Source organism: Amblyomma mixtum, chromosome 10 (genome assembly GCF_055824585.1).
Source record: "Amblyomma mixtum isolate Tamu chromosome 10, ASM5582458v1, whole genome shotgun sequence".
Classification (NCBI taxonomy): Eukaryota; Metazoa; Arthropoda; class Arachnida; order Ixodida; family Ixodidae; genus Amblyomma; species Amblyomma mixtum.
The window spans coordinates 185,417,727-185,423,726 of record NC_143021.1 but is presented as its reverse complement, the minus strand read 5'-3'; positions in this window follow the sequence as shown (position 1 = coordinate 185,423,726).

Genomic DNA, 6,000 nt, shown 5'->3' with positions numbered 1-6,000 from the left:
GTTCTTTCGCACTTCGTGATCAAACTGTTGAGACGACCTTTCACATGTTAAAGGAGTTGTTTTGGACAAACTCTACTTGCGGAGAAAAATCTGTGGAAGAAGCGAGTAAAGAGGCAATACTTTCTTACAATGCTGTTTACTCTGGTAATTAACGAAATTTATCCACTTTTTTTAAACTTCGCTCCAACCTCCAACTGGCAAAGCAGGAATGTCGCAAAAGTACGAAACCCAGAACACCACTTGCTAAAAGTTGGACGTTAACGGGAAGTTTGAAAGTGAACTAATGACAGCGCAGCCAGATTTGAAGAGAACAGTTACACAGGTAACATTAGGAGACAATCGGAGTCTAGCCTGCTCTGCAAAGTTTAATCCATTTGAACAGGCTGAGTGCGGCACATGGGGAGGTAGCCCGCACGCGTGCGCTGCCTCTAGAAACACTCTGAATGGGCGCACCAAGAAGCGCTTTTTTTACCGCCTCACCAGTGCGCCTGATGCGACAGTTGTGCCCTGCCGGCAAAGCGGATCCATCGCCTAAGAGTCGGGTGTGCATGTCGGTGTCGTAGGCGGTGTCGCTGTGCGCTCCCGTGGTGAGACCGAACAGCGTGTAGGACTTGCTGAACGTGGCCTGTCCGGGGCTCTCGGCTATGGTCCCCTGCTCAACTTGCTGCACTGAAGTGGCTCCTGCAACCTCCGTCACGAGAACGGGCTGCGGGCTTCTCGAAATTGAGCGTCTTGTCTTTGGTGATGGCGGCGCCGGCGCCTTCACTTCGACCTCGCCATCTGGCGGGACGCTACTGGGCAGCGGAGCCGGCGTTTCCACAACCTCGTCCGCGATGGTAGAGGCCTGCACTGGCCCACGTTGGTTCGGCGTATCAGCTGCCACCTCCAGGAAGGGCGTCGAGTCGCGGCGCTCTCGACCTGCCAGCGCCGACTGCACCGATTGACTCGCCGTTTGCACGAGAAGGTCCTGCGAACAGTTGTGAAAGGCAGTTTTGGCTAAAGCATTGTTCCACGCGTGAATGTTTTCTCAAGTGTGTAGTCTAAATATGCGTGGTATTGAATTCGGTGCGATGCCTATTGATAACTCTTCTGTATCACAGACAACCCGCTCCAAAGTTAACCAAGGTGATCCAATCACTTCTTCTAAGCAGACTTCCGCAGCTTACATCGGCATTTTGCAATTTGAGCATCCAACCCGCATGCGGGTGAGGAGGAGTTCAATCCTCAGTGCCGCAGGGTACCCATCGGTTTCCAACAGGTGCTGTTGGCCTGCTTCTCCGCTTGTAAAGTGCTTGTAAAAAAGTTTACAGAGACACTTTAGACTGCTTACGTGCCCGATAAACAAAGTCGGTATTGTGCGCTGTAGTCAGATATGGACACCTGCATGACGGCTCGGGCGTCTTGGCACATAAAACGCGGCTGGTAACGTGACAAGACAGAACATTAAGTCCGAAACCATTCTTTTATGTCCGCCTTTATCATATCCTCCCGCCGGAGCGTGTCTGGCTGTTCCATGATTCATCCACAGTAAAATTGAGAAAAACAAGGCTATCACACTGGAATAACTAGGTGCCGCAGTCGTCTGTGGCCACTACTCCTGCACAGTTTGTTAATGCTGTTCGCAAACTTTGCACTCGACACGGACAGTATTTCTTACATACACAACCTGCCGAAAAAAAGGAACAACGGCAGCATGGCAATGATCTACCCTCTACATTCTTCAAAACAGTGGAACTATATAACTGGTGATAGCAATACACTTTTGCCACTTATGCGTCATTTGTATAAGCAGGTATATCGCCGTGTAATTTTGAGAAGACGGCATCTTTAGAACACCAGTAAAATTCCTGTTAACGTGACTCCATCCCAAGGGTTAATATTTCTGTCGGAATGTTAAAAGGAGACCTGAACTCAAATGTTTGCGAATAAATGGCTACGGGAGTTCGTGACCTCCGTGGAACGTTAAGAAATCTGTAAGTAAAATATAGCATTTGATACCAAGCAATTTCTCCTTGTAATCTCTCTCATTCTTTTAGGGTGCCTCACCAATGGCATGGAACTACTGAATGCATGAATGTTCATTTCAGCTTTTGTTACAGAAAAACCGTGGCTGACAAAAAAAGGGGGGTCCGCAACGAGCCCTTTAGAGGCTTCGTCACCCGTAGAAGCCGACAACATTAGCAGAGACAATTCATTCGAAATACAATGAAGTAAACAGCATTAGAGGAGAAATATTAAACATTTGGAAACAAGGAAGAAAGAGTACGTTTCAACACCTTCACAAATACAACCTACTCAAAGAGTAGTTCCCAAAGGACAGAAAATGACATTTTGCTTAGACTGGTATAGAGAGTGGGCATCAAACATTTTTGGGAGATAATACTTCAATCTAGCAAAAGCATGTTTATCACAAACAATTAATGGTGTTTAGTTGCAGTGGGTGCGTCGTGTGATACCAGTTAGTTGAACAATGCGGATCAAAAGGCAATTATTTAGTCCCGTGATTTTTTCATAAATGCAAGCAAACCTGTAATCAAGCAGCTTTTTTACCGGGATAATTTGTGCTTTTGTCGCACGGGGAGAGTGACAGCTTCATAGGCGGCAGTTTTCAAAGGATGGATAGGATGCAGAGCACAGTGGCCACCTAGTGGAGGGCGACAAGCTGCAGCTCACGTCGAATTCTCCTCGCGTTGTATGTCATCCAGCACTGTCCACGCGCGTACGCCAAACATGCGCTCTCAGTAGCAACCATTTGTATTGCAGTTTCAGCGGGTTCACTTCTTGCTAATCTGACTGATCTAAAAAATCAAAAAGTAAACTGGGGTTTACATTCTCTTTCTACGCTGCAATGAAGTCCCTAATTATGCGTGTTGAGCATGTCGCGCGGGAATGTCACATCCTTCATATACCTTCGGCGCTTTTTCTTTCGCCGCATGGGGTTTCATGCAGACCTCGTAGGTCATACCCATTGCGAACTGCCGCTTCAACTAGTGACTAGTCCTTGGAGCCACTTTGAGAGGATGGATGGTGGCTATAGCCACAATGCTCGGCTTTTTTCTTTATAATTCTTGTCTTGTAAACAGGTCTATAAATTCGCCATTTTCTTTAAATACATTTTGAATCCCGCACTTTTAACCGGATGTCACCTCTCTACTTTGGAGCCGCCAATCTTGCAATCACTTTTTGCTAACTCTCATCACAAATTCACTCACATGACCATTGTTATCTATAAACCCCAGCGCCTCAGGGAGAGTAACTGTGCCTAATCGACATCCGGATGGATGACATCACACTGCATTATAAGATGTTCCATTGATTGTGCAGATTTATCCCACTCTGCACATCTCTCATCATCGTGGTGAAATTTGTTTTTGCAGCTATGACACCCTGACCTAGCTTCAAGGAGTAGGGCACGGCATCTTGAGTCTTCAAGGAATGATTCCTTCCACATCTGCTTCTTCCAATAATCGTCTAGTCCGACACAGCTTCTTTTCCAATTAATGATTCCACTTTTTACTTTCTGTATTTTTCGTGCCATTTAAGGGTACTTATTTCTTGATCCTGTTGTCTTGCCTACTAACTAGTTAGTTTCGTAGTCCTTTTCGGCCATTGTGAGTAAACGCTTTCTGTATAAGCATTTAAGTCCTTCAACAGCCCACCTACTATCACCCAGTTTCCTTAAGCGTTCCGCTACTGAAAATTTCTATTCTGCAATAATGTCATACAAATTTGTTATGCAAATATTATACAATTAAACTATTTTGCAAGACATATGTTAATTTCTAAGAACGGATCACTTGTGTATGACATTTGTATATTAATTGTATGATATTTTCATGGCAAACTATATCATGTCCTTGCATCATGCAGCTTTTTTCAGTAGGGTCTTCATACGTTATTTTACTAGCTTACTGTACATTGAATGATGCCCAGCCCATATCCATCTGCGCTTCCTCGTTCGTGGTTTTGCCGTGGTCACCAGGCGCTAATCTTCCAACAGCTCTCCGATTTATTTTTAATCTCGACTGAACTTCTGAGCTTAGACACAAAACCGCATTCCCGAAAGTAAGCCCCGGCATCATTATTCCTTTCCAAATACCTCTCAGAACTTCATATTTGTTGTACCCCCTAATTCCTTATATTTCATTATCCCGGCATCTTTTCGGCTTTTTGTCCAAACCGACTGTTCATGCCTTTCTGTGTGTATCCGTCCTTCGTTTACCCATATCCCGAGATATTTGTATTCTGTCACTCTGAGTACTGCATGCCCAAGTATTGTAAGCAACTGAACTGTTCAAATGTTGCAAAATCATCACACCGGACTTAATTGCGCTAAAATTGAAGCCTAGAGCACCTCCTTCGTTTCCACAAGAATCAACTAGAGTTGGCAAATCTTTCTGCTATTTGCTTATAGTACAATACCGTCCGCATGCATTAAACCGGGATGCACGTACTCTACAACTTCTCCGTTTAATCTTGAAGGCAGAACATAACCAAGACTACTGTATTGTATTCTTTCCATATTAATTATGTATAAACAACAGCGCTGAATCACAGCAATATTGCCGTACTCCATCCTCGCCGCCACTTGTAAGCCTCTTCCAGAGGCTTGCTTATTGCGGCGCCACCTAGAAGCGGATAATAAAGCCTATCGCTATTTTGCGCTATTAACTTCTGAAGAGTTTTTTTTTTTTTTGCTAACTTTGCCTGCAGATTTAAATCTCCGACACACCTTATGCATGCATTTTTAGGGTGCATCTGTTTCACTGATTTTGTTCTCTGGTGGCTGAGCGGTTAGGAAAATAACGAAGGTAGTAAATGGAACACGGTTTACGTCATTGAGAAGTCTTGTGTTTTGCTCGGTGGTATTCTATGGTGTAGGTTCAAAGAGTACACGTAGAAGAAGACTGACAGTGACAGAGACGACACAGCGCACTCCATGAGGTCGCGAACAACTGACCAAGATGGTTGCCACCAACTCCGAATTATGGCCGATTAAGGCCGCCGTTTTTTTATACTTGGGTCCCGCGGGAAGTTCCGCGATTGGCAAAATCGAAGAGCTCTGGTTTAAACCGTATGACGATACCACTACGTGTAGTGGTGAAGCAAACGGAGTAATTGAATGTAACCTTACAACGATTATATCTGCTCACCAACAAACTGCACGGCGATACTTAGCACTGTATAGAGATTCATAAACGAGTCGAAGTGAAGATTGCTGTCATGCAGAGTCTATTTCAATAGGCAATATCGTATCCTCTAATACGCAACATCATGTTCTTTTGAGTTGTTTGTTCTCTTTATGGTACCACCTGTCGTGTAGGTATATATGAGTCATTTTCATACTCTTTTCCTTCGCCAACTTTTAAACTTAGTGCATCTGGGAGAGCGGAACCACAACAAGTGTTTCTCCGAGGTTCACGATAGTTGTATTAGTGATCAAGCCCTCCACCTAAATTTAACCTAAATAATCTGGGTGTGGTCTGTATAACTAAACATCTAATTCGATCGCGCGATAAAGTTGCGTCTTGCTGACGCAATATCTCCAACGCGAGCTCATTAAGACATAAAATTATCGGCAAAATATGAATCACATGTGTGTCGCTCTAGTTTGCGAGAGTAAAGAAATGTTTCTCTTAAAATTTCTTGCGCAAGGCTAGCCACAATTATGCGTATCGCAGCATCATTAGAACAATTCCTGGGTAGGCTTCGCTTAGATGCCTTAGAAAATCAAGTGCGGAAAATGCGAAATTAGGTGAGCATGAAGCATGGGTGTGCGGCAGTGCCACTTTTGCCGTAGACAAGCAGTGGGTCACGCATCAGTCAAGAAATTTAGGGGAGATCAACTGGTTTGTTGCGAGGAAACGCGATCGCGCGCTTCATTCACTCGGTAACCTATTGTAGTTCTGAACCTATACCCATTTTGAGTTAATAGTGTTTCACTTCCTAATCAAATACAATTTTTACTACGCAGCTACACCTTATGTGTCACGTTGTTAC